This window comes from Aegilops tauschii, chromosome 7, assembly GCF_002575655.3.
Source record: "Aegilops tauschii subsp. strangulata cultivar AL8/78 chromosome 7, Aet v6.0, whole genome shotgun sequence".
NCBI classification, from domain to species: domain Eukaryota; kingdom Viridiplantae; phylum Streptophyta; class Magnoliopsida; order Poales; family Poaceae; genus Aegilops; species Aegilops tauschii.
Genome location: NC_053041.3, coordinates 311124818 through 311143340, shown reverse-complemented (window position 1 = coordinate 311143340; position 18523 = coordinate 311124818).

Genomic DNA, 18523 nt, shown 5'->3' with positions numbered 1-18523 from the left:
CCGCTAGCTAGTCCTCGCCAAAGTTAAAAATATACTCCGAGTGAGAGCATGCGTCCCACTCGGGGGCTTAGCCGCGGGCCAGTCCTCGCCTAAGTTAAAAATCTACTCCGAGTGAGAGGATTCCTCCCACTTGGGGGCTTAGCCGCGAGCCAGTCCTCGCCTAAGTTAAAAAACTACTCCAAGTGAGAGCATCCCTCTCACTCGGGGGCTTAGCCGTGAGCCAGTCTTCGCCTAAGTTAAAAAACTACTCCGAGTGAGAGCATCCCACCCACTCTGTGGCTTAGCCGCGAGCCCGTTCTCGCCTAAGTTAAAAAACTACTCTGAGTGAGAGCATCCCTCTCACTCTGGGACTTAGCCATGAGCTAGCCCTCGCCTAAGTTAAAAGTCTACTTCGAGTGAAGCATCACTCTCATTCGAAGTCTTAGCTGTGAACCAGTCGGTATGAATTATGCAAGAAGCTGGAAAGCAATATTCAGATAAATCCACAAAGTTCTCAAGCACAGATAAAAGTACTCGGGTGGAAAATCTAGCCCGAACTAGTATTAACGATTACAAAAATCACTCGGCATACTGAGGCGAATGAGTTCAAATCATAAAGTTTTCACGCGCTGGTAGGACTTGCTGGCTCGACGAAGGTATCCAAGTCGATGCCGTCAGCTATTCGAGTGGCTGCCTCGACAAAGGTCTCATGATGTCTTCGAACTTGAGTTTCTTCGTGTTGACCACCTGGAGAGCCTTCAGCTTGTCCTACCTAGCATCTTTAAAGTGGACGCGGGCGAGTGAAAGGGCTACCTCAGCCCCGCAGCGGGTGGCAGACTTCTTCCACGTTTGCACTCGCCCAATAATCTCATTGAGCCGAGTCATCATTGACTCGAGGTCACTCTTAAGCGTATCCTCAGGCCACAGCTCCTTGTATATCTTCGCCAATGCAGTCCTCAAACGAGTGATATATGCACGAACATCTACGAGACGAGCTTCGAGCCGCAGCATATTCAGAGCCACCGCGTCCTTCACGAGCGACTTGGGGCGATCTAGATCTGTCTCGATCTGATCGGTCTCCTCCTCGAAGATCTGACAGAATTTTACACAAGGGAGGAAGAAATGATTAGTTCTGCTATTACTTTCAAAGCCCACAGAGAGTCACTCGACTACAGAAAGGTACCTTCAAGCATTCCGTACATCTTCTTTGCGAAACCCCCCAGATATTTCTCGAGTGCATCCCTCTTCTAGGTAAGCTGGTCCACCTTGTCGTTGAGAGCCGTCTTCTCCGTCTCTAAAACACTCGCTTGATCTTCCATCTTCTTGGCCCACTCAGCTGTTCCTTCTTAAGCTCTTCAACAACAATCTTCAGAGATACATTTTCTTCTTCTAGCTTTCTGACTGAAGCCAACTTTTCCTCAGCGGCTTCAGTTTTCTCCTTAGCCACCTTCTGAGCTCCTGTAAGTTCTTCATTCTTCTTTTCGAAGGGCTGCTTCATCGTGTCTAAAGAAATAACATTCCTAAGTTGCGCTTGAAGTCGGCGGTTTTCAGCATCTGTTTGAGTGAAACCACTCAGCTGAAAGGATGGATGAAAAGAACAACCATGCACTCAATCGACAGGATTTACCTCCCATGGTCTTATCCTCCGTCTAAGCGCGCTCCAAGTTCCTTTTGGTCACTTCCAAGTCCAACTGGAGTTGGTTCTTCGCCTTCTCTCAGGCAGCATACTAAGTCCCGATCTCACAAGTTTTCTGAAGTCAACGAAGAAACGGTTCAGTCGACAATGATGAAGAGTTTCAGATATTCCTCTGCTTTCGAGTGGAGAGGAGCAAATCCAGTTGCTACAAACAAAAGCATTCTAAGACCCCTGCCAAATCAGACATTCGACAACGGTCTCGGGGACTACACCTAGTGGGTGCACTTAGCGTGCCCCCATTGGATTCATTTCCCACTCGGCTTTAGCCCAACTGGCCCGAGTGGAAGAAGAAAAAAACATGTTCATTAAGACCCCCGTCGAATCAAACATTCGACGGCGGTCTCGGGGACTACACCCAGTGGGTGCACTCAGTGTGCCCCGACTGGATCCATTTCCCACTCGGCACAGCCTGACCGGTCCAAGTGGAGAGCTATAGGAAAAGAGCATTATTAGACCCCCGCCGAATCAGACATTCGACAACGGTCTTGGGGACTACACCCAGTGGGCGCACTCAGCGTGTCCCCACTGGATCAATTCCCACTCGGCATGGCCTGACCGGCTCAAGTGGAGAGCTACAGATTGAAAAACTATGAGCAAAACGATTATGACGTACCGAGTCAAAGGAAACACCTAGTGGGTGCACAGAGTCTAGATAGGACGGAAAAAACCCAATCGGAAATCAACTTACAATTGCACTTACTCGGACGTTCGCCTGAAGAGCCACACTGGCGTCATAAGCCGTCTTGCTGGCCTCGTACACTCCATTTAGCCGCTGCATCATCAAGTCAGCTTGAATCATAGCTTCCTTGTTGGCTTTAGTCTGGTCCTCTGGGACATGATGCAGAGTGAACACGCTTGACGCAGGAGTCGGCGACACAGCTGGAGGGATTAGCACTTGAGGTTGTCCACTGGGGCCCGAAGCAGGAGCAGTCGACACTAAAGGCGAAGCAGTCGATAGAGGAGCAATGAAGGTAGCACTGGCACGGGATGAACCACCTGGCTCTTGAAGAACGACTTGAGGCGGCGCACGAGATGTTTGGCCCGAAGGCACTCTCCTAGTGAAGCTTCGGGAGGCGGTCGAGGTCCTACCTTCTCCTCCTATGCTCTTTTGAGGCTCGTCTTCGTCATCATCTATGAGGTGGATGACATCCGTTGGTGCTGCAGTCACTCGACAGTGAAAACTCAGTCGACCATCAGGTTAATAAGTGAGATAGAGCAGAATATAAGTCGATCATACCTGGCCGAGATGTGGCCGCGTCCGGTACCCATCTCTGGATGTTCGTCGTTGATCTGGATGGGAGACATCACAGAAATGGCAGCTCTGGCATTCGAATTCAACCCGGCCAGTAAAGCAATGAAGGTCCACAACAATGAAGAAAGGAAAGGTGCAAAGGGCACTCACATTGAACCAATGGGCACGGCAACCTTGATCCTGGGTAAGGCCTTTTGAGGCTTCGGTGGGACGGTCTTGAGCTGCTTCGCAGTCTTCTCAATCAAGTCAGGGGTAGCCGTCCGAGTGCGCTTGGGGTTCCTGACATTCGACGCCGGAGCCTTGCTCTGGCCAACACTCGGATCTTGGTTTGCCTTGGTATGACGCTCAGTGCAGGGAGGTGACTCGACTTTGTCGCTGTTCTCAGAGTCATCGCTACCATCCTCACTGTCATCAGCATAATCAACATCAGCACTACCACCCTCACTCTCCATTCCTTCAGCTTGTTGTTCCCCATACAGCACGGGCCAATACATCTTCGTGAATGCCTGCAGAGCACAAACATCAAAGTCAGTTGGTTCTCAACACAGTTGCATATTGGAAACAAAAGGTAAAACACTCAACAAGTTATGTCTCACCTCCCCTGGAAGGTGCTCGGCGTCAAAGGGCAGAATTCGTTTGGATCCACGCGGGTTGTCACAGGCTCCGGTGATGCTCCTTAGCCACTGTGCCACGGTCTCTTCCTCTGGGTGGGTCCGAGTGGTTCCGTCTGCACTTGAATATAACCACATGAGGTGGTCGTGTGCTTGCAGAGGCTGGATTCGTTGACTGAGGAACACCCCCAACAGATCCAAGCCTATCACCCCGCCCCGAGTCAACTCAACTACAACTTCAACTAAGATCCCCACCTCAGCTTTGTCCTCCTCGTCCACAGTCAGTGAGCGGGGAGCATTGAGTCTGGCCAGCGAGAAAGTGGGAAGTCCAGTCGATGAACCAGGAGTTGGAACGTCAGTGTAGTAAAACCAGGCCGACTGCCCACCCCTAACTGACTCGGGAAAGGTCATTGCGGGGAACACACTCCAGCCTCTCATCTGGACACCTAAACCCCAACACAGCTGGATCACGTGCGTCCTCGCATCTTTCAGATTGGCTTTCTTAACCGACTGGGATCGGCAGGTGAAGATATGTTTGAACTAGCCACAGTGAGTGTCGGCATTCTAGGAACGGGGATCCCCAGACTTGCCTGCTTGTGGCCCACGGCGTGGCTCTGCGAGCGGGCCCGTACGGCCCATCTTCACCGACAAGGCATTCAAGACCCTCGCGAGGGGCAAAGCCTCGCGAGGCGGACGACGCAAGACCTCCTTAGGAGCAGCCTCACCAGGTTGGCTCGCGAGGGGCGGAGAGATCAAGGCAAGGAAAACCTCGCGAGGTTCTCTTGACGTGAGCTGTGACGACCGAGACGAGGCGGGTGCCAGGCGGGCGCCAGCGCGCACAGTGTCCTTGTTTCCTCTTTGGTGCAAAGGGGGCAAGCGCAGGCGCGGAGTACCGAGGCGTCAAGCAAAGGTTTCCATATCAGTGCAACGAGACCAAGACCAGCAGGACGGCAAGACGGAGGTCACCATGGAGCCCAAGGCGGCGTCACCACCAGAGCCTTTGCAGGCGAAGACTGCTTTTGTCAGGATAATCTGTACTAGCTATCCCCTTTCAAATTGGCCGTTTTTGGCTCCCTTCCCACTCAATATTTGGGGAGAGGGCCAGGGCCTCTATAAATAGGACTAGCCACCACAGTAGGAGGGGATCTGATCTCATCTCATCGAATTCTCACCCGCACAAGCTAGCCAGGCACAACAACACCTCAACCTCAGGAGGCTGTTCTTCCCCTTGTACTGTTCATCCTCAGCCTGAGAGGCAATCCACCACCACACACTGGAGTAGGGTATTACACCACAACGGTGGCCCGAACCAGTATAAATCTTGTGTCCCTTGTGGTGCGAGTTCGTCAAGTTAGCCCTTGAGATCTTAGCGAAGCTAGGACGTGGATCGGTAGGAGGAGATCTTCGTGCGCACCCCAGTGTTTGAACCTTGAGGGTTTTGCCGGAACCCGTGATCCGACATTTGGTGCGCCAGGTAGGGGTGCGCCGGAATTTCCCTTACGTCGCTCCGCATCCCCTTGCTTCATCGTCTCCATGGCGGACGCACGCCGCGCTCGCGCTGAGCACCGGGCTGCGCTTGCCGCCCACGTTGCTCAGACGGCCCCCGTCAGCGGGCAACACCGTCGTTCTCCGACGCCTGCCGCCAACGCCGCCACCGGCCTGGCGGGGAACGAGCAGCAAGCATCCTCGATGCACCCCTCGGTGCGGCGGGATAGCCGCACCGCCACTGCATCGCTGACCCCGGCCGGTTCGTCATCCCATGTTGTTCATGCTCCCGTGGACGCGCAGACAGCTCTGTGCATGGCGCGCGAGCTCCTGCGCTACCGCCCAGTCGACGACCTCTACGAGGATTGGCTGGACCGCAGTGGCGAGCTTGTCAGCGCCGGAGGGGGCTCCCCTGCACCGTCCATCTCGCTGCCTCGCCCTCCGCCAGCCACGGGCGGCGTGGCCCATGGAGCGCCTCCACCACCTCTGCCCCCAAGACGGAGTCTTGGCGCCATGGCACGCGGCCCCACGGCCCGACCTGCCGCGTCCGGCGCCCGCGCAAGAAGAAAGAAGCTGCCAAGAGATCCCTCGGCCACGAGAAAACGCCCCCGCGCTCCCTGTGCCACCACTTCAAGACCGCGTGCCGCCTGCGACCATCAAGAACAATTCTCCACCAGCGCCGAGTCCCTGTGACCATGGCAGGCTACCGCGCCTTCACCCCTGAGCTGCGTAGCGTCGCCTGGCCGGGCAAGTTCAAGCCTGATCTGCCTGCTCGCTACGACGGCACCCCTGACCCCGCAGAGTTCCTGCAGCTCTACGAGCTGAGCATCGAGGTGGCCAATGGCGACGAGAAAGGCATGGCGAACTGGTTCCCCATGGCTCTCAAGGATGGTGCCCGCTCTTGGCTCCTGAACTTGCCTCCAGGCTCGATCTCCTCCTGGGACGACATGCGCGACCGTTTCGTCGCCAACTACCAGGGCACTCGCGACCGCCCACCGGCCGCTGGTGACCTACGCCGCGTCAAGCAACAACCAGGAGACACCCTCCAGAAGTACATCCAGCGCTTCAACAATGTTCGCCTCAAGATCCCCAAGGTGACGGACAAGGCCATCATCTCTGCGTTCTCTGATGGCGTCCGCGACGTCAAGATGAAGGAGGAGCTCGCTATCCACGACGAGTTGTGCACATCCCTGGAGCTGTTCAACCTGGCGACCAAGTGCGCAAGAGCTGAGGAGGGGCGCCTCTCCCTCCTCGAGCTCCCGGCTGCGGACCCGGAGGAGAAGAAAGCCAAGGCCAAAGATGTGAAGTGCAAGGGAGCAGCCGTGCTCGCGGCGGAACCAGACACCAAGCGCGACAGAGACCATCCCGAGTCATCCAAGAGCAGCCGATCGTTCTGCGCCTTCGATAATCTGCATAGCCACAACACCAGCGACTGTCAAGAACTCAGAGCCATTCGAGAAGGACGCTTCGGTCAACGTCCCGAGCGCAACGACCGGGGCTACGGCCGAGGAGGAGGACGTGGTGGCGGACGATGGGATGACCGTGGTCCGCGCCAGGAGTGGCGTGACCGGCTTCGTGAGGACCGCTGGCAGGATCAGCCTCACGAGGGCGCCTGGAGGGATCAGCCTCGTGAGGATCGTCCTCAGGGCAACGCCGGTCTTCCTCCACTACCGCCACCACCAAGAAGGAATGATGACCACCACCAAGACGAGGGGGCTGGGGGCTTCCAGGAGCCGCGTGCGATCACCTGCATCTTGGGCGGAGCTCAGGCCCCAGCCTCGCAATGGATCTTCGAGCAGTTTGCTCGTGAGGTGAATGCAGTCCTCCCCAAGCTCGAGGCCATGCACCCGCTCAGATGGTCCAAGTGTGCCATCACGATCAGCTCGGCAGATCAGTTCCAGTGCGCGGCTACCGTTGGCGCCCTCCCGATGCTTTGTTCACCAGTCATTAGCAACGTGCAAGTTACCAAGACTCTCATCGATGGCAGCGCAGGGCTCAACGTCCTGTCCGTCGACACGTTCGACAACCTCCAAGTGTCGTATGATCAGCTTCAGCCCACCAAGCCTTTCTCAGGAGTGACCGACGGCTCCACCACCCCGATCGGACAGGTCCGCCTTCCCGTCACCTTCAGACAGCGAGACAAGTACCGCACCGAGCTCATCGACTTCGACGTCGCCTACATTCTTCTGCCATACAACGCAATCCTCAGGTATCCAGCCCTTGCCAAGTTCATGGCAGTGACCCATCACGGCTACAATGTCCTCAATATGCCAGGAAGCAGCGGAATCATCAAAGTCCCGTGCAAAGAAAGAGATGCGGTGTGCTCCCTCGAGCTTGCTTTCCAAGCTGCAGCAATCGATGACCCAGACAACAAGAGCGAGTACCCTCCTGAGGCCGTCCCCAAGAAGAAGAAGCAGCTGCTCTGCGCATGACCTCAGGAGGGTGGCGTCGCGAGTGGTACCTCGTCAGGATCAGCGCCCGCACCTGGGGCACCTCCCTCCATCGCATAGGAAAGCGCGCCCGGTGCCCTTCTCGGGCAGGGCTCAGGGGCTCTCTTCTAGAGGGCCTCAGACCTTGCCAACATCACGAGGGAGGCGCTCGAGCACCATTTGGAGGCGTGCTTCGCAGCACATCTTCCTCAGGAGGACGCAGGGCAAGGAGCGCCCACCGCTCAGGAGTTCATCACCAAGACCGCCCAGGAACTACAAGACGCAAGAGCCATGCGCGGCGGCCGCTGCTCACCAGGCGCAGCTCCCCATCCAGGCGAGGATGTCGGGCTGCGCGTCTGCATCGACGTCCCAGGGCTCAACAGGGGCGCATCTCAGGAGCTCTTCCGGCCTTCGCACGTGGGATGCTGCGAAGGCCCACCGCACAGCTATGTTCGCATGCCCTTCGGCCTGCAGAGCGTGGCGTCTGCCTACCAGTGCAACTAGCGGCGCGCCCTGGCGACTCAGGAGGCCAGGGACCACGCCGTCCTGACGGAGATGGAGACGCTCCTCAAGGAACCGCCTGGGCCCCCAGGGCCTCCCGAGGCTCAAGGACCTGGAGGCTCGTGAGGAGCGACCCCTTCGCCACGCACCTTCAGCTGCTCCAACATCCCTCCATCAACAAAACCAGGTGACATTTTCCAAGTTCATTTAGCTTGGAGCGCCCCCCCGGGCTGCATCATTCCCAGGCCACGTGGGTCCGTGCCTATGGCATGTATCCCTTTTTCATGTCTTTAGCTTACCTTGTTGGGGGCGCCCCTCGGGCTGCATCATCCCAAGCAGCTCGGGCCAGGCCCAGTGGCATGTATCTTCTCTGCATTTACCTAAGCCAGTATGCTTTCCATGCTTAATCTACCTATGACTATTACCTACTCGATCGTCACCCATCATGGGAGCCGCGCGCCGGCCGTCTTTCTTCAGGATCCTTCCCGTGAGTAGGTTAAGCACGCCGTATGTGCTCGGGCCTGAGCCTGCATCGTCGATAAATCCAACGGCTGAGCTCTGTCTAGTCGGCCGGCCCCGTTCACGTCACCTCCTGGGGCCGTTGGTGCTTGGCCCTCTCACGCGATAACCTCAGGAAATTCGTTCGGCGCAAGTTATCTGACCACCTCGCAGGACCAACACAGCGAACAAGAACCAAGACCAGGCACAACCCGCCTTGAGGTAGGGCCTCGTGAGTCCCGCGCTGGCTCACGAGTGCCCAGATACACCTCGTCTAGCCTTGCCGTGCAAGCCACGTGTCAGGGTGGGGCTGTACACGCCCCGGGGGCTCAACGCAGTAGGGAGTCCCCCTCCCACGCACCAGTGGAAGCACCATGCTCCGCGCTGGCCGTCGACACTGCCGAGGAGCGGCTATGCCCATGCACAAGCGGAAGCACTACGCTCCGTGCTGGTGATAAACAACTGAGGGCGGCCTCACGGCCGTACCAACCTCAGGAACCCCAAAGCTCAGCGTCCGGCCTCACCGCAATGCCTCGGCAAGGGAGAGTCGCGCGAGGGGGCTGTGCTTGGGTCACGCCCAAGCGTACGCCACCCAAGCCAGGTCCCTCGGACCTGGTCGTCGCACGCCCCTCCCGAGCCGAGCCTCGGGGAGGGCAAAGGTATGGAGATTGTTTGTGCGTCAAGGGGGACTCCTGAGCATCGCGACTCAGGAGCCTAACTGGTCACGTAGCCCCTCACTCCTTGGTCCGTCCTGGTCTCCAATCGGCCCAACGACAGTTGAGGTATGCGCGTGGTCGGGCCCTGCCGACGTAGAACATTAACCTATCCTTGCGTCTCCTTCCTATAGGTTGTTTGCACGTCAAGGGGGACTCCTGAGCATCGTGACTCAGGAGCCTAACTGTTCACGTAGCCCCTCACTCCTTGGTCCGTCCTGGTCTCCGGTCGGCCCAACGGCGGTTGAGGTATGCGCGGGGCCGGGCTCTGCCGACGCAGAACATAAAGCAAATAGGAAGAAAATTGCAAAATCTCAAAGTAAATATTACAAGCCATATTGTTCTCCCAAATACCAGACACAAGTTTAAACGCCTCTGCGAGGCATGATGCATGTTGCAGGAATAAAGCAGTCGCAGGTCAGTCTTGGACACCACCGTCGCCCACAAGAGGTGCTCCTTCCTTGGTGATGTCGCCCCCACCCGCATCACCGGTCGAAGGCACGAGAGCGAAGCCGCGGAACTTCTTCAGCAGGGCCTCCACCTGGCCCTTCACGGCTGCGGCTGCAGCCGCACAACGCTCCTTGTCCACAGGCTCCAGCAGCTCGTCCAAGTGGGCAGTTGGATCGCGAAGATGGAGGTGACTGAAGACATGCATCAGTGCAGCTGAGGAAAGAACGCGGGCTTCCGCCTCGGCCATAGGACCGATGCCGGTCACGACCTCCTCAAGCGCGGCAACCAGGAAGGGAAGCAGCTAAGTGGGGCCATCCTCGTCGGTGGTCAACGGCTTCTCCAGGCCCTTCTCGTATAGTGACTTCAGCGCCGCATGGGACCTCTCCTTGAGGAGCGAGAAGGCCGCGCGGTCCTCGGCCAGGACCTTTGCCTTGGCGTCAAGTTTGACCTCCTTCGCCAACTCTCCCAGCTCGGCGTCGCGGTCTTTGACGGCGTCCTCCTGAGCCCTCATCTCTTCCTCCTTCAACTGGCGGCCACGGGCTTCTTCTGCGTGCTGGTCGCGCAGGCTCTTCAGCTCGTCCTCCAGCGCCCGACAGCGGTCGTGGGCGGCCTCGGCATCCTTCCGCGCCGCCTCACGATTGGCCGCAGCTTTGGCGGCGGCCTACTTCTCCTTCTCGGAGGCCGCCGCGGCCTGGCTCAGTGTCGCTTGAACCGCCGAGTCAGATTGAAGCCAGCCAGAGACCAGCTCCACGCGCCCGGCCAGCAGGCGCGGGTCGGCGCCCAGGAGATCTTCCCGCAGCTGGGTCATCTCTGAATGGGCACGCTCCAAGACAGCAGAGGAGGCAGAAGAACCTGGGAGTAGTGGTGCAGCGGGAGGAGGAGATGACACCGTCACCAGGGCCTCGGAGACCAAGGGCTCCTGAGCCTTTGGGACCTCGGCAGCCGAGCCGGACATCGGCACTTTCGGAGCCAGCGGGACCTTAGGGGCTGACTCCTCATCACGACGCTCCTCCTGGTCTCGCGAGGGCGACCGGGTTGGGGAGGTGCGGGTGCTGTCGCCTCCTTTCTTCGCGGAGGGGGGCGCGGCCGGTGCATCCTCCTTCCTCTTCTTCGCCGAAGGCAGCGGTGATACGTCTCCAACGTATCTATAATTTTTGATTGTTCCATGCTATATTATATTCTGTTTTGGATGTTTGATGGGCTTTATTATACACTTTTATATTATTTTTGGGACTAACCTATTAACCGGAGGCCCAGCCCAAATTGCTGTTTTTTGCCTATTTCAGTGTTTCGAAGGAAAAGATATCAAACGGAGTCAAAACGGAATGAAACCTTCGGGAACGTGATTTTCGGAACAAACGTGATCCAGAGGACTTGGATCTATGTAAAGCAACCAACGAGGAGAGCACGAGGCAGGGGGCGCGCCTGCGCGCCCTCCACCCTCGTGGGGCCCATGTTGCTCCACCGACGTACTTCTTCCTCCTATATATACCTACGTACCCCCAAACCATCAGGGACGGAGCCAAAAGCCTATTTCCACCACCGCAACCTTCTGTACCCATGAGATCCCATCTTGGGGCCTCTTCCGGCGCTTCGCTGGAGGGGGCATTGATCACGGAGGGCTTCTACATCAACACCATAGCCTCTCCGATGATGTGTGAGTAGTTTACCTCAGACCTTCGGGTCCATAGTTATTAGCTAGATAGCTTCTTCTCTCTCTTTGGATCTCAATACGAAGTTCTCCTCGATCTTCTTGGAGATCTATTCGATGTAATCTTCTTTTGCGGTGTGTTTGTCGAGATCCAATGAATAGTGGGTTTATGATCAAGATTATCAATGAACAATATTTGAATCTCCTCTGAATTCTTTCATGTATGATTGGTTATCTTTGCAAGTCTCTTGGAATTATCGGTTTGGTTTGGCCTACTAGATTGATCTTTCTTGCAATGGGAGAAGTGCTTAGCTTTGGGTTCAATCTTGCGGTATCCTTTCCCAGCGACAGCAGGGGCAGCAAGGCACGTATTGTATTGTTGCCATCGAGGATAAAAAGATGGGGTTTATATCATATTGCATGAGTTTATCCCTCTACATCATGTCATCTTACTTAAAGCATTACTCTGTTCTTTTGAACTTAATACTCTAGATGCATGCTAGATAGCGGTCGATGTGTGGAGTAATAGTAGTAGATGCAGAATCGTTTCGGTTTACTTGTCGCGGACATGATGCGTATATACATGATCATACCTAGATATTCTCGTAACTATGCACAATTATATCAATTGCTCGACAGTAATTCGTTTACCCACCGTAATAGTTATGCCCTTGAGAGAAGCCACTAGTGAAACCTTTGGCCCCCGGGTTTATTTTCCATCATACTAATCTTCCAACACTTAGCTATTTTTATTGCCATTTATTTTACTTTGCATCTTTATCATAAAAATACCAAAAATATTATCTTATCATATCTATCAGATCTCACTCTCGTAAGTGACCGTGGAGGGATTGACAACCCCTTTATCGCGTTGGTTGGGATGTTCTTATTTGTTTGTGTAGGTGTGAGGGGCTCGTGCGTGATCTCCTACTGGATTGATACCTTGGTTCTCAAAAACTGAGGGAAATACTTACGCTACTTTACTACATCACCCTTTCCTCTTCAAGGGAAAACCAACGCAGTGCTCAAGAGGTAGCAAGAAGGATTTCTAGCGCCATTACCGGGGAGATTCGCGCCAAGTCAAGTCAAGTCAAGACATACCAAGTACCCATCACAAACTCTTATCCCTTGCATTACATTATTTACCATTTGCCTCTCGTTTTCTTCTCCCCCACTTCACCCTTGCCGTTTTATTTTCCCTCTCTTTTCCGTTTGCTTGTTTCTCGCTTGCTTCGTCATGATGGCTATTCCTTTATCTACTCCTTTATCTCCCGAGAATGAAGTTCTTAATTTTAAACGAAGGGAGGGAGAAAATCTAAAAGATGCTTGGTATAGAATCTGCAATGCTCAAAATAGATCTACCCAAAAGCAATCTACTACCATTCTTCTTCGCAATTTTTATGTAGGCGTCACTCCTTGGTATAGATACATTCCTGATACCATTACCGGTGGGAATTTCTTGGGTAGCCATACTTTTGATTCTTATAATGCTATGATAGATTTGTTTGGCTCACCACCTCTTTTGGTTAATGGAACTATGTTAACTTTGGTACATGTGATGCAAAGGGTTGAAATTATTGAAAATAAAGTTGCCACTAGAGAATTGATTGAGAATTTGGATAAAAAGATCCATAATCAAATTACTCAACATGGATCTAAGGTAGGAGTCACTTTGAATTTTTTTAAAGAGAAGGAACCCATAGTTAATGAAAGAATAGTTCAAGATTCTACTATAATTGATAAGCTTGAGGGTATTATTACCAACTTGGGGTCCGCTTTGTCTTCCGTTAGAAGTACTCCATATCCTTCAACCAAAATTGCCAAGCTTATGTATGTTCCTAAAAATAAGGGTGAATCTTCTAGCAAGGAAAATGCGGATCTCAAATCAATAAGTGTTCACCCCAATTTTTTTGCTATCATTAAGGAACTGTTTGATAAAAATGAATTTTTTGATTTCTTGCCAAAAAGTTTGATCATAAATAAGAAGAAAGAAGTTCTTAAGGGTTATAGGTGTTCTATTGATGGATTGCCTACCAAATATGGCAATACCTAGATCTATCCTTGCTTTTATGCCTAGCTAGGGGCGTTAAACGATAGCGCTTGTTGGGAGGCAACCCAATTTTATTATTTAGTTTTTTGCTTTTTGCTTCTGTTTAGGAATAAATATTTGATCTAGCCTCTGGTTAGATGTGTTTTTATGTTTTAATTAGTGTTTGTGCCAAGTTAAACCTATAGGATCTTCTTGGATGATAGTTATTTGATCTTGTAGAAATTTCCAGAAACTTTCTGTTCACGAAAACAATTGTTAGAAATCACCAGAACGTGATAAAATACTGATTCCAATTTCAGTAGATCAAAAAACAAATTTTCTAGGTCTAATATTTTGGTAGATTTTTCTGAGTTCCAGAAGTTTCCGTTAGTTACAGATTACTACAGATTGTTCTGTTTCTGACAGATTCTGTTTTTCGCGTGTTGTTTGCTTATTTTGATGAATCTATGGCTAATAAAAGAGTTTATAAACCACAGAGAAGTTGGAATACAGTAGTTTTAACACCAATGTAAATAAAGAATGAGTTCATTACAGTACCTTGAAGTGGTGTTTTGTTTTCTTTCGCTAACGGAGCTCACGGGATTTTCTGTTAAGTTTTGTATTGTGAAGTTTTCAAGTTTTGGGTAAAAGATTTGATGGATTATGGAACAAGGAGTGGAAAGATCCTAAACTTGGGGATGCCCATGGCACCCAAAGATACTCTAAGGACACCAAAAAGCCAAAGCTTTGGGATGCCCCGAAAGGCATCCCCTCTTTCGTCTTCGTCCATCGGTAACTTTACTTGGAACTATGTTTTTATTCAACACATGATATGTGTTTTGCTTGGAGCGTCTTGTATGATTTGAGTCTTTGCTTTTTAGTTTACCACAATCATCCTTGCTGTACACACCTTTTGAGAGAGACACACATGATTCAGAATTTATTAGAATACTCTATGTGCTTCACTTATATCTTTTGAGCTATATAGTTTTTGCTCTAGGCTTCACTTATATCTTTTAGAGCATGGTGGTGGATTTGTTTTATAGAAACTATTGTTCTCTCATGATTCACTTATTTATTTTGAGAGTCCTACAAAAAGCATGGTAATTTGATTTAATTATGATAGGCATCCAAGATTAGTAAAAAAAATCTTATGAGTGTGTTGAATACTATGAGAAGTTTGATGCTTGATAATTGTTTTGAGATATGAAGATGGTGATATTAGAGTCATGCTAGTTGAGTAGTTGTGAATTTGAGGAATACTTGTGTTAAAGTTTGTGATTCCCGTAGAATGCACGTATGGTGAACCGTTATGTGATGAAGTCGGAGCATGATTTAGTTATTGATTATCTTCATTATGAGTGGCGGTCGGGGACGAGCGATGGTCTTTTCCTACCAATCTATCCACCTAGGAGCATGCGCGTAATACTTTGCTTTGATAACTTGTAGATTTTTGCAATAAGTATATGAGTTCTTTATGACAAATGTTGAGTCCATGGATTATACGCACTTCTCATCCTTCCACCATTGCGAGCCTCTCTAATACCGCACACTTTTTGCCGGTATCATACACCCACCATATACCTTCCTCAAAACAGCCACCATACCTACCTATCATGGCATTTCCATAGCCATTCCGAGATATATTGCCATGCAACCTTCCACCGTTCCATTTATTATGACACGCTCCATCATTGTCATATTGCTTTGCATGATCATGTAGTTGACATCGTATTTGTGTCAAAGCCACCGTTCAGAAATCTTTCATACATGTCACTCTTGATTCATTGCATATCCCGGTACACCGCCGGAGGCATCCACATAGAGTCATTTTTTGTTATAAGTTTTGAGTTGTAATTCTTGAGTTGTAAGTAAATAAAAGTGTGATTGTAACATCCCAAATTTTCAATTTGGAATGTTTTACAATTATTAGCTAAGCATCTATGCATTTTGATTGAAATTGAGTGGCTTTTGAAAATTTCAGAGGCAGTTGAGTTTTTGTTGTGAATTTGAACTTGATTTGGCATTGAAATTTATTTCATATATCCGTGACAATTACTTGATCAAAAGTATGAGAGGAGCTAACATGACACTCCAAAAATGTCAGAAGAAAAGTATTGCCAAAAAGTTTGAATTCAAATTTGAATTTTATTTGGGATTTCCAGAAAATGTTTTTCTTAGTTTGAGTTTTGCCCCTGGAAAAATGTCCACGTTGTAGGATAATTTCCCCTGAGAATTTTCACATATATATATATATATATATGTCCTATATAAAAATATTATAGGTTTATCTATAATTAGTTTTCTCTCTCTGTGGTAATTCAAAAAAAAAGAGGAAAAGCCCCACGCGCCAGGCGCCAGGCCAGCAGGCCCAGTCGCCGAGGCCGCAGCCCAGCGCGCCAGCCAGCCTGCTCCACCAGCGTCGCGCCCGAACCCTCTCCCCCTCGGTTGCCCGACCCGTCTCACCTCTCTCCCTCTCACTGACCAGCGGGGCCCGCTCCTTTGTTTCCCCTCCTCCACGCCTTGCCAAGCCGGAGCACAACCGGAGCACGCCCGTCGCCGCGATCTTCCCGGGATCATGCTCCGAAGCCTTCCCCTTGCGCAAGCTTATGTCCTATAAATACCTACGCCCTTCCTCTCCCGAACCCCCTAAAACCCTAGCCCAAAACCCACCGTAGCTCGCGCCCTCTCCGTTCGCATCTCGCCGCCGCCACCCCTCAACCTCCAAGCTCCTCCACCCGCACTGCCACTTCATCTCGCACCTCCCTGACAACCTCTCGTCGCCCAGGAACCGCCGGAGCCGTCGCCCCCAAGCTTGACCGCTGCCCGCCGGAGCTGCAGCTCACCAGGGAGCCGTCGCTGTTGCCCCGATCGCCACAGTCGCCCCCGAGCTCCACTGACTCCATCCCCAACCTCCCCTCGAGCTGCCGCACCCGCCCGACGACTTCGCCGCCGCCTCGGACCACCGGAGCACCCCCGCCACCAACGCCCGAGCCCACCTCGCCGTCGATCGCCGCTGTAAGCCACCGGACTCCCCTCCATCGTTAGATCTCGCATGTACGCCGTAGATTAGATCGTAGCAAAGGGTTAGGTTTATTTTTAGTAGTTCGGTTTTTCTCTGGTTTTTTTATTAGATCGAATCGGTCGGTTTAGTTATTAGCCGCGCTGGTTTTTGTTGATTTCCGACTGGGCGCGGTTTAGTTTCAGATCGCACCACCCCGAGCCCAATAGCGCCCATTAGTTTTTTTCCAGTTATTTACGTTCTATTTTAAAAACAGAAAAGTTCCAATCTTGTAAAATCGTTTCTCTTAGGTTGTTTTTATATTTTTAGTTGATTCTTTTTTTGGTAGTTTGCAAATTTGTTGTAGTTTATGTAGAAAATATGTTTAGCCATGTTTAAATTATTAGAAATAGTTTTATATTAGATTTAGACAGATTAGTTTTTCTGCCATAAATTGAGTTAGGATTATTATTTTTTAGTGATTCTTTTTGCTACTGCTTAGTTTTGACCATGCCTAGCAGTAGGAACTTGTTTGGGTATTTTAGATTTAATAAACAAGTAGTTTTATGTCGAAATCAAGTTTTTGTAGTTTATTTAGCTAGCTACTGTTTTCCTACTGTTCTAGTTAGTAAATAATTTTATTTTTAGTATGTTATAGTTTATTTTAGATTAGTTTCTGTAGCTACAGAGAAGGAACTTTTATTTACGGTAGAATAAATTTTTATTTTATTTTCTTTGCTAGGATTGTTTTAGGCATAATAGGAGTTCTATAATAGCTTTTGATGTGATTCTTTTTGCTACTAGTTTGTATGATGTTTTCCCTTCTGTTAGTTAGCAAAGCCAATGCTTAGGTTCTGTTAAGAAAAGTTTTAGTTGTGTAAAACTATTTCTTAGGTGTTGCTTGATATGATGAAAACCTTGATTTGCTTTCTCCGAGTTTTTCTTTGGTTTTGGTTTGAGTGCTTAGGTGCTTTACTTCAACTTGTTGTTATGTTATATTGTGCTACACTTATTTGTGCTATTGTTTGACTCGGTAGAATTCCCGGAGTGCGAAGCCTGCTATTACGAGTCGCTAGCTTTCGAAGACCGTCAGCCAGGCAAGTCATTTGATCATGTTTTTACAATACCTATGATTTTATTGCATTAGAGTTATACCTCCCCACCATGCATGCAGTAGGAGAATTTTGTTAAGTTATGTTCTTGAGTAGTATCATGAGGTAGGATGAACCCTTCTCCCTTGTTACCGATGCCCGGGACGATGTAGTTTATTTTGCTATGCTCGTAGACGGGGTTGGTTGAGTGATTCATAAGGGAGATGCGAGAGTCAAGATGATGAAAACCCCATGACATCAAGCTCAAGATGGACTTCAAAATTCACTACTGGGTGGAGGACGGTTGACGGGCACCCTGGAGAAACCAGCGGATGGCCGGGATGCATGGAGAAGCGCCATGACATCTTGCGGAAAGCTTCACCCACCCACGAAGAGACGGATGGATACCCCATTGACCGGAAGCTTACCTGTGCAGCCGCAAGCCGTTATGGGCTCTGGCTAGGTTGACCCTAGGCGTAACTCTGGCCGGACGGTGCTACGAGATGTAGAAGAACGGTATGATTGGATGGGCACTGGCAGTGGCCCAGAGGAACTCTTCGGAAGACCCTGTTTCGTTCGTCCCGTCTTCAAACACCAGGCAGTGCGAAGACTTAAAGGAGGGAACGATTCTTGCGGGTAAAGTGCACAAAGCTCTGCAGAGTAGCAACCTAATCGATTAGCCATGTCCCCGGTTACGGACAAATGAGCCTCTGGGATTGGAGTATTTCGGAAATCTCAACACCGAACTTAATAAATTAATTGAGGGGTTATTTAATAATTGGGAATGTGACATTGGTTGGTGGAACCATCTCAATAACTACCAACATTTTGTAGTAATTGCAAACAAGTCCTTGTTGTAGGGAAAACCGGCTTTTTCGCAAAACAATGAAACTTAGAGCCCCACAGCCAAATTGCATATAGTATTAGTAATTTTAGTGTTGTTCTCTCTTCATGACTTGCTTGCATATTGAAAATGCTAACCTACACGGCTGCAACGTCTTATGTTGCAGAGGAGTTTTCCGATCAGGAGTGAGGCTACGATCCACGCTTGGCGATTGCCCTATGGAGTCGGATGGACTCGCTATTCGTCTACGCTTCCGCAGCTTTATTTAGTTTATTTCTCATGAGTTGGCCTTC